Source organism: Fukomys damarensis, unplaced genomic scaffold (genome assembly GCF_012274545.1).
Source record: "Fukomys damarensis isolate Sample0158 unplaced genomic scaffold, DMR_v1.0_HiC HiC_scaffold_30, whole genome shotgun sequence".
NCBI lineage: Eukaryota > Metazoa > Chordata > Mammalia > Rodentia > Bathyergidae > Fukomys > Fukomys damarensis.
Genome location: NW_022900942.1, coordinates 33495524 through 33506979, shown reverse-complemented (window position 1 = coordinate 33506979; position 11456 = coordinate 33495524).

Genomic DNA, 11456 nt, shown 5'->3' with positions numbered 1-11456 from the left:
TCTCTCTCTCTCTCTCTCTCTCTTTCTCCTTTCTCTCTTTTTCTCTTCTTCCCTTCCCTTCCCTTCCCTCCCCCCCACCCCCAGTACTGGGGACTAAACAAAGGCCCTTCATACTGAGCTAATCCTCAGCTCCTTTTATTTTTTATTTGAGACAGTTTTGCCAAATTGTTAAATTGTCCAGGCTGGGCTCAAACTTGCAGTCCTCTTGTCTCAATCTCCCAGAGTGCTAGTATTACAGGTGTGTGCCATGCCCTGCTAAATCTCACCATTTTCTAGGTACTACGTCATCTCACCTGTTTTCATCACTGTCATGATTTTCAATCCACAGATATATGAGATTGTGGGAGACAGGGGGAAGGATTATAGGTTGATGAAACATGGTTTTCTCATATACCCTGTTATGCACCTTTCTCCTTCCTGCCCTACCAAGTCCTGTCAAGGGAAGAACAGGTATTGTATCCATGGACTAGAACAAGAAGCAAGGGATCTGCAAGAGCCTCAGGATATGGGATGCTTCCAAACTCCTGGTAGCCAAGGACTGCTGTTACCCTGCTCAGAACGGAGGAGATAGAGGAAGAGAAAAAGGCCAAACAGCACATTCCTTCCAGAGAGCTCCTTAGAGACACAGGAATAATTATAGCAAGTGCTTCAGCAGCCGCAGGAGGAGGTGAAGGGGAGGAGACATGGGGTGGAGGAGAGAGCCTGGTTAATTATAGAACAGATGCCCAGCAGCACCTAGGGGTGAATGCATTAAGGGCGGGAGCTGTCATCTCATCCTCCCCTTCACATTTATTCACTCCAGTGGGCCCCCAGCTGGGGCTGGGTTAGTGTGGCTTTTGCCTCTGTAGGATAGATCTGCAAGTTCAAAGCCTCCTCCTCATTTTCAAATAGGACCTCCCTCCCTGATCTCCCTTTCTTTTCCACTGGGCTTCCCATTGTGATCCGTCATACCCCTTTGTGCTTCTGCCTCCAGCAAGAGCTTGCATTGTTCTGCCTGAAATGGATTGGGAAAGTGTCCTCCAGACCTCCAGGCAAACGGGGCAGTCTTGGGGGGGGGCGTTCCAGGCCCTGTGCTCTGGGGTTCCCCTTTGCTCTGCCACCTGCCAGTGGCCAGGAGCCAAGTTCAGGCAGCAGGGCCCTCCCACAGACTGTGCCTCCAGGGAAGCCTTCAAAGCCAGGCTCCGGAGATCTGTGTGCCTGCCCTGAAGCCCAGAGATATGAAACCCAGCAGCAGAGACACAAAGACAGGGGTGCTAGTCCTGTTTACCTCGAATTGCCATGTGCTTGCTGCTCAGACTCTTGCATGTACACCTGGCCCCAGTGGTGCAAAACGTGAAGAAGACTGAGTTGCTCTGAGTTCTCCTCTCCTTTCCTTCATTGCCTTCCCCAGTCCTTCCCTGATACATTCCCTCAGGCTGCCTGATGGAGATAAAAACCTGGGAACCAAGAGGAAAATGATGGAGATTCCACTCTTTCCTCTCAGCCTTTTCAAATATGAATCACTTCCTTGGGGGCCCAATTCACTCCACCTTTGCTAGAAAAATTTCCACCAGCATCTCTTCTCTCTCTAAAGTGCTGAATTCACTCCTCAGCACTTGCTTTTCTGCTAATATTTTCTTGGGTGCTGCCTGCCTTGCAAGCACAAGGACCTGAGTTCGATCCCAGGTATCAAAAAAAAAAAAAGTTTTTCTTGGATGATCTCTTCTCTCTCTCTGGGGGGATTTGAGTTTCTGAAGGAAACTGTGTTCACTTCAGAGCTATTGCTGGTTGCTCTTTTCACAAAGCCCACCCTACTTTGTTTGTGCCCAACCTGTGGGTGACATTTATAAAAAGTCAGCAAGGTCAAATACCCTTAGTCACCAGGGATGTCTGTGATTTCTAACATAAGTGTCAAAGGAAGTGGATGGGGAGAAAAGCAAGTACATATTCATGGTTTCTAATTCGGTGATAATTTTTCCTACATGGATGGAATGAGATGATTGAATACTATGAGCAATTTCAGCCAGACAGCACAAGTGAACTCATTGGAAATGAAGCACTTAATGGATCGTTGGCTTTATCATTGTTATGCTGTCATTATTCTCCTAATTTCAAGATGCGGGTTGTCAATTAGATTCAGAAGCGACCTTTGGGGTCACCTAGTCCAAAGTCCTACCCCAGGACAGCTCTTCGGTTAGCAAAAGCTGAGATAGAATGCTAAATCCACTCTTATGGCAGAAACATATGGGGAATGTGAACTGGGTGAGAGCTGAAAAGCACAGGTTGCGAATAGGCTCCTCAAAGTTTGCCTCCCATCTGCCAGAGTATTTGGTTTGCCCTGAATATAAATAAAGTTTATTAACTTTTAAATATGAGTCAATTTTAAAAATCAGGCCAGTATACCTAAAACAAATCAGAGTTTTCTTTTTGTTTGTTTATGTTTTTTGCCTTTTCCTTAAATAGTAGATCTGGAAATAATGGTATTGCAATTGTACTTGGAAACAATTGGTTTCCTTTACATTTGGGATGAACTCTGTTTACCATACTCCTTACCACTCCCTATGTTTTAGGGCCAGTGACCAGTGCCACTTACCCTTATGCTTATTTAAACATATTTTCTTCCCCTTCCCTCCTTTTCTTCTTTTATTTCTTTTTTCTGACTCTATTTTAGTAACATTAGTATAACAAAAGGTGGATTAATATCCTTTGTCCTTCAAAACACTACCCTATGTACCCTGTGCTTTCCCTCTGTAACACTTGTGTTTATATCACTTCATTAATGCCACCTTTCCCCTGAGATTTTGAATTCCTAGCAGTCAGGCACAGCCTGTCTTGGAATTGCCTGACAGTCCATATTCCATACATACTATTGGACTGATACTACATTTCTCTTACAAGCACAGTAGTAAAGCACCTCATCAACCAGAATGGACTAACCAAGACAACCAGATAAGTGATGCCTAAAAATTCAATGGCATGAATGGGAATTTCACCATTCTGTCTGTATGTCCATGAGCCGAGTGAGGGAGGACTAAACAGTCACAGTCATTTCCTCACTGCTTTCCTTCCAGGAGAAGAGGAGTTACTCTGCCCTATTTGAACATGAGGATTGAGTACAGGTTGGGAGCCAACTACCAATCCATGTAACAGTCAATTAGCCATCAATGTTCATATACCCGTTATGTCAGGAAATGCTTTCTCCAGCTTCTTTCAAATCCTGGCAGTTATACAATGATAACTTGGCTCACTAAAGTGCTTCTACGAGTTCCCCAGCTACTGCTACGTTACCCTTAGAATCATTGTGTCATTGTCTCTTTCACTTGATTTTAAGCCCACAAGTCAGAGCTTTACCCAGGAGTAGCCCACCAAGAACCCCTGGGAACACTTGCTTCCTGGTCCTATGTAAATTCTTGGGAGGGTGTCACTTTTTTCCTGGTCCTGCTCTTCAGCCCTGAGCACTGAGGCGATCTGTCTTTCTGGGGTCCTTGAAATGCCCTGAGCAGGGAATTCAAGAAGGGAGGAAAATGATCAACTTTTAGGCCATGTGTCAGAGCTCTGGTATATTAGTGGGTCCCACTCCCTTTCTGTGAGGTTTGGGAAGACATTGTATGATGCTTGTCTGGAAATTTGTAACCCCTCCTGCCACCTGCCTGAACTGAACATCCAATTCTTGCTCTTGCTCACTCTGTTCTTGCTTTGGGCTATACAAACCTCTTGGCTTGGGATGGTAGTGGTAACAATTAAAAATCACTGCCTACCCATCCTCAGGCCCCTGGCTCCATCCTGGCACCTGGCTCAGGCTGCTGGTTTACTTGTCTACTCAATATCTGATCCATACCATTCATGACTGGTGGTTCTACATACCTTCCCTCAGAGACAATCAGAGACTATGTTGGGGATAAGAGAAGGTTCACTCCCGAGTCCATAAGCATGGAAGCAGCAAGGAACTCAAAAGTTGCTTTTGTTAAAAAAAAAACAACAAAACAAAAAAAAAATGAAGAAATGGAAATTAAGTGTCTGTACAGGGGAGGGAGGAGGGGTGAGAGGAGGGCAGGGACAAGGGGAAAAAATGAGAACCAAGACCTGTCATGTAAAGGTACAAGATCCCAATAATGAATGTAACTGTACTGTATACCTAAAATGTACCAATAAACTCAAAGAGGGGAAAACAAAACAAAACAGAACAGTGGTTCTTCACTTAGGCCTATACATGGCCTGTGGTAACTAAAAGCAGAAGGAAGTATGACCTTCACATTGTATGTCTCCTTTATTACTTTAAAACTTTGGGTCAGATGTCTGCGCAACTATGCATATAGGCATGTTAATCATTTAGGGAGTACGAGTCTAAAAGCTCACACTCTAGGGTTGATTGGCCTTAAATTTACATAAGCTATCTCATCCCTACTGAGGATGCTAACATAAGAGATTTACAGAGGCGTTCAATTTTCAGTGGGCGCCTACAATTCTTCAGTCATTGGACTAAACCTGTTCTGATCTTGGCTTCCAGCAGAGCCTTTGTAAAACTTAAACTGATCTAAATAGTGACGCTCCTCTCACAGAGACTGGATTACCTTCTTAAGCAAGAAGAACTTATCCAGAGCTACCTTGAAAAAATCAGAACTGAAAAAATGATCAACCAGACTCTGGCCCACACAACAAATCCATAAAGGCTGTTCTTCATGGGCGAGACTGATCTTTTCTGTCAGTGCTCTGTCTCCTTCAACTCCCCAAGCAAAAGTCCCTTCCCTACTTTTTCTTCTCTTTTCTATTAGTGAACCACCCATTTCTGGGACAAAATTCCTGACATAAACATCTTAAAGGTTTATTTTGACCCATCCTTTTAGAAGTATCAATCTATGGTCTGCTGGCTGTAAGGGAGAAACACTGCAGAAGGGCAAAGAAGAAGAAGAAGAAGAAGAAGAAGAAGAAGAAGAAGAAGAAGGAAGAAGAAGAAGAAGAAGAAGAAGAAGAACAACAACAACAACAACAACAACAACAACAACAACAACAACAAAAACGCTGTTCAACTCAAGGTAATCTGGAAACGGAGAAAGCAGTGAGGCAAGAGATCAGAGAGTGCAGCCAGTGGGCTGGACAAATAGGCATGCCAGGACATGTGCAGAAAAACATTTCCAATCAGAAAGTGATATCTTCAATTTTCTCATGGAAACTCAAGTGGGTTTTTGATAGGATGGCCTAGACCTAATGTCAGTCTGAGGAGTGGAAGATACAAAAAAACAGTTGCCACTGAGCTCTTGGCCTCTGTGTTTTCTTTCACAGTGGTTTACACTCACTTTGCAGTGCATTCCTTTTCCTACTTTTAATTGGCCCATACTCACTTCATAGGGCATGTTTCTTTTCTTTCCCTACCTGCAATAAATGTAAAACCTTACCTTTTGTGCTCATTTAGCTCAATTCCTTGTTCACGACAAGGAGAACCTAGAAAGAATCTCTAAAAGGAGATTCCAGAGCCCCAGAACCTGATAACAGCAGAGTGTGATGATGAACACCTAAGAGAAAGGAGCCATGGACCAGATGAAGTCCCCAGGCTTATGCTCTTGTGACTTACCCAGACACATCTACAATGTGCTTTATTAATCTCCTAAGCACTTCTCAAGCCAATCAGATTGACAATAAAAATTAACCATTACATTTTCTAACTTTGCCTAACAAATCAGCGTATGCCTCACTGAAACAGCCTAAAATGATTTCTGTGCCAGGATGCCAAGAACTTGCCCAGGCTGAGATACAGTCCTCACTGTCTCTTTAGAGGGAACTCTTTGGGCCATACCTAATGACAATTGCACCCGGAGCAGTGCATCCAATTTTGACAATATGAGCTACCCAACAAGCTTCAATTGCTTCTGCAAGAAGTCGGTAGAAATTCCACCATGTTGAGTTGCTGGTAGGTGTTTCCCAGGATTTGAAGGGCATCTGGGTATCATCGTCAATCTTTTCTGATATGGTGTGTGCTTTCCAGTTCTTCCCTTAGGCTCTGCCACCTCACCAGGTCCTGCCTGGTAAGGGACTGCCTGTTTCACCTGTGGCTTTATCAAACTGCACACTGAGGCAGTTAATGCCTTATTATTGTCAAAACCTTTTGCAAAACCATTACTTTTGCTGCCTTGAGCATTTTCTGCCGTGCACATCTTTTTATGATTGCCCCAATTCTCTGATGAGCTCCTAACCCTGACCCCATCCTGTTCTTCATCTGTTTAATTTGTTTGCTGTGCACTTTGAACCCTTGCCCCGGAAAACATGACATAACACCACCTATTTTTACTTAAACTGTTATTCAGGACATGTGTGAAATATGCATTATTCATGTATTATTCATGGGCATTATTAGAGATCAGTGTGCAAATCAGCTTTATTGGGCACCCTGGAGACTGCAGCAGTCATGTGCACTTATAAATTGGATAGTATCATTTCCCGAAAAGTAGACTTGTTCTGTCTTCTGGGGGGAAAATGACAGTTTCATGGAATTGCAGAGAACAATCATGCCTTTGAAAGAGATCACGCAGCCATTTCATTTGCTGCCAAATGCATATACTTCAGAACATTTTATCCAGGGTTGATTCACTTGGTTTTGCAACCTTATTCAGACCCAGATCCTGGCCTGCAGAAATCATGAGAGAGTTGTAGGTTTCATAAAAGATTATATATAAAAACCTCAAAAATTTCAGACCCCTATTTAAAGACACTTGTCATTAATGAAAGCAGATGGCACAGGGAATAGGTGTGAACACAGTTGTGAAGGTAAAGTGACTCTGATGAGCCAGCTCTTTTCTCAAGTTCCTTTTGTGCCATATAATGCACCTTCTGTCCTGGAGATGACTGTGATTCTCACACTGGGTTGGAGAAGTTTACTCTACTGCCTGACTTTCTAGAAACACCTGAGGTTAGAAAGACTATGTGGATTCTTAAGGGGGATGTTTATGTTCAGAGTGATTAAGAGCTGTGAAATGAAAAAATGGAAATAAAGAGTTTGCAAACAGGGAGGAGAGGAGGGGGTGAAGGGAGGGCAGGGACAAGGGGAAAAATGAGAACCAAGAACTGTCATGTGCAGGTACAGGATCCCAGTAATGAATGTAACTGTATTGTAGATCTAGATTGTACCAATAAACTCAATAAAAAGAAGAAAAAAAAAAAAGAATTGTGACCCCATGGTGGAAGGTATTTGAGAGCACACAGGCCTTCCTTGAGCTTCTCTAAATCTGCACTGGTGACCTCTTCTGCCTTTGCATAGGCCAAGCTCTGTGGCAAGGTAAACTACAGCCCTTGGTTGCATGGTTTCTTTATACTTCAACAGATCATGATGATAAATTGGGGATTTTGGAAAGAGTTTATAGACCTCTGCTCTGGGTCCTGGCTTGGTTCTATCTATAGAAGTTATCATATAGAAAATTTCAAATGAGGGGTCTTTCTAGGGGAAAAACTGAATGGCTCCCTAAAGGATTTAAGGGCCAAATATACTGCTATATGCATGTGGGTCTTTAGCATTTCAAGTGGCTTCAGCTTCATAAGCCTCAAAGTTTGATTTATTAATTTAATTGGGGATTTGTGGGTGTTCATAGCTGAGCTAAGTGCAGGGGATAAACAGATGGAAGACAGAGTCTTTATTACATATGTGTGCATGAGTGTGTGTCTGTATGCATATGTACACATGAGCACACATATATTGAATGCGTTAGTCCCAAGTTATGATTCACTGGGATATAGGGTAGGATGGAGGGAAGACAAGAGTGTTGTAGGAGTGGGGAGGATAAAATCACCGGATTTAATACTGGTGGGGAATGGATGGAGAGGCAAATCAAAGACATGCATGCACTAATTGGGTCCTGATTGATGATAAATCAGGGAGAGTTAACAGATTGGTAAAAGCAGAAGCAGCTCTGGGGTAAAGGAACAGAAGCAGGAGGGACAGAGCTGTTTAGGGAAACTGGAAGTGGTTTTACTGCTGGAGGTCTTTTGCTTGCGGGGATTCTGCAAAAAGAAAATGTTGGAGAAGAAGACTGAATTTGAACTGGAGGTGCTAAGAGGTTGGAATCTCATCCTCTAAGTGAGGGGGGGAATTGGTACATATTTTCAATAGGACTGTGCATATTTAAGAGGTTATTCTGAAAACAATGGAGGCTGGAATCAAAGAGAATGAAGGCAGGAAAGTCAATTATATGCTGTGGCTGTAGTCCAAGTGAGAAAGTTTCCTCAGAGACAGTGCCAAGGACAGGGTGGAGATGGACAGGTCACTGGGGAGAGAGAAGTGGCAGAGCTGTTGACTGAGAGGTTGAGGTTGTCAGGAGGGCACTCACTCTTCCCTGGTGAGTGACTACATAGCTGACCATTTCCAGAGGCAAGAAGCCTGAGGAGACTCCTCCATGGAGGAAAGAGACCAAAGTTGGAAGAATACGTAACACCTCAAGAGTTATTTAAGACATAACTCCTTACCACTCCCTATGTTTTAGGGCCAGTGACCAGTGCCACTTACCCTTATGCTTATTTAAACATATTTTCTTCCCCTTCCCTCCTTTTCTTCTTTTATTTCTTTTTTCTGACTCTATTTTAGTAACATTAGTATAACAAAAGGTGGATTAATATCCTTTGTCCTTCAAAACACTACCCTATGTACCCTGTGCTTTCCCTCTGTAACACTTGTGTTTATATCACTTCATTAATGCCACCTTTCCCCTGAGATTTTGAATTCCTAGCAGTCAGGCACAGCCTGTCTTGGAATTGCCTGACAGTCCATATTCCATACATACTATTGGACTGATACTACATTTCTCTTACAAGCACAGTAGTAAAGCACCTCATCAACCAGAATGGACTAACCAAGACAACCAGATAAGTGATGCCTAAAAATTCAATGGCATGAATGGGAATTTCACCATTCTGTCTGTATGTCCATGAGCCGAGTGAGGGAGGACTAAACAGTCACAGTCATTTCCTCACTGCTTTCCTTCCAGGAGAAGAGGAGTTACTCTGCCCTATTTGAACATGAGGATTGAGTACAGGTTGGGAGCCAACTACCAATCCATGTAACAGTCAATTAGCCATCAATGTTCATATACCCGTTATGTCAGGAAATGCTTTCTCCAGCTTCTTTCAAATCCTGGCAGTTATACAATGATAACTTGGCTCACTAAAGTGCTTCTACGAGTTCCCCAGCTACTGCTACGTTACCCTTAGAATCATTGTGTCATTGTCTCTTTCACTTGATTTTAAGCCCACAAGTCAGAGCTTTACCCAGGAGTAGCCCACCAAGAACCCCTGGGAACACTTGCTTCCTGGTCCTATGTAAATTCTTGGGAGGGTGTCACTTTTTTCCTGGTCCTGCTCTTCAGCCCTGAGCACTGAGGCGATCTGTCTTTCTGGGGTCCTTGAAATGCCCTGAGCAGGGAATTCAAGAAGGGAGGAAAATGATCAACTTTTAGGCCATGTGTCAGAGCTCTGGTATATTAGTGGGTCCCACTCCCTTTCTGTGAGGTTTGGGAAGACATTGTATGATGCTTGTCTGGAAATTTGTAACCCCTCCTGCCACCTGCCTGAACTGAACATCCAATTCTTGCTCTTGCTCACTCTGTTCTTGCTTTGGGCTATACAAACCTCTTGGCTTGGGATGGTAGTGGTAACAATTAAAAATCACTGCCTACCCATCCTCAGGCCCCTGGCTCCATCCTGGCACCTGGCTCAGGCTGCTGGTTTACTTGTCTACTCAATATCTGATCCATACCATTCATGACTGGTGGTTCTACATACCTTCCCTCAGAGACAATCAGAGACTATGTTGGGGATAAGAGAAGGTTCACTCCCGAGTCCATAAGCATGGAAGCAGCAAGGAACTCAAAAGTTGCTTTTGTTAAAAAAAAAACAACAAAACAAAAAAAAAATGAAGAAATGGAAATTAAGTGTCTGTACAGGGGAGGGAGGAGGGGTGAGAGGAGGGCAGGGACAAGGGGAAAAAATGAGAACCAAGACCTGTCATGTAAAGGTACAAGATCCCAATAATGAATGTAACTGTACTGTATACCTAAAATGTACCAATAAACTCAAAGAGGGGAAAACAAAACAAAACAGAACAGTGGTTCTTCACTTAGGCCTATACATGGCCTGTGGTAACTAAAAGCAGAAGGAAGTATGACCTTCACATTGTATGTCTCCTTTATTACTTTAAAACTTTGGGTCAGATGTCTGCGCAACTATGCATATAGGCATGTTAATCATTTAGGGAGTACGAGTCTAAAAGCTCACACTCTAGGGTTGATTGGCCTTAAATTTACATAAGCTATCTCATCCCTACTGAGGATGCTAACATAAGAGATTTACAGAGGCGTTCAATTTTCAGTGGGCGCCTACAATTCTTCAGTCATTGGACTAAACCTGTTCTGATCTTGGCTTCCAGCAGAGCCTTTGTAAAACTTAAACTGATCTAAATAGTGACGCTCCTCTCACAGAGACTGGATTACCTTCTTAAGCAAGAAGAACTTATCCAGAGCTACCTTGAAAAAATCAGAACTGAAAAAATGATCAACCAGACTCTGGCCCACACAACAAATCCATAAAGGCTGTTCTTCATGGGCGAGACTGATCTTTTCTGTCAGTGCTCTGTCTCCTTCAACTCCCCAAGCAAAAGTCCCTTCCCTACTTTTTCTTCTCTTTTCTATTAGTGAACCACCCATTTCTGGGACAAAATTCCTGACATAAACATCTTAAAGGTTTATTTTGACCCATCCTTTTAGAAGTATCAATCTATGGTCTGCTGGCTGTAAGGGAGAAACACTGCAGAAGGGCAAAGAAGAAGAAGAAGAAGAAGAAGAAGAAGAAGAAGAAGAAGAAGAACAACAACAACAACAACAACAACAACAACAACAACAACAACAAAAACGCTGTTCAACTCAAGGTAATCTGGAAACGGAGAAAGCAGTGAGGCAAGAGATCAGAGAGTGCAGCCAGTGGGCTGGACAAATAGGCATGCCAGGACATGTGCAGAAAAACATTTCCAATCAGAAAGTGATATCTTCAATTTTCTCATGGAAACTCAAGTGGGTTTTTGATAGGATGGCCTAGACCTAATGTCAGTCTGAGGAGTGGAAGATACAAAAAAACAGTTGCCACTGAGCTCTTGGCCTCTGTGTTTTCTTTCACAGTGGTTTACACTCACTTTGCAGTGCATTCCTTTTCCTACTTTTAATTGGCCCATACTCACTTCATAGGGCATGTTTCTTTTCTTTCCCTACCTGCAATAAATGTAAAACCTTACCTTTTGTGCTCATTTAGCTCAATTCCTTGTTCACGACAAGGAGAACCTAGAAAGAATCTCTAAAAGGAGATTCCAGAGCCCCAGAACCTGATAACAGCAGAGTGTGATGATGAACACCTAAGAGAAAGGAGCCATGGACCAGATGAAGTCCCCAGGCTTATGCTCTTGTGACTTACCCAGACACATCTACAATGTGCTTTATTAATCTCCTAAGCAC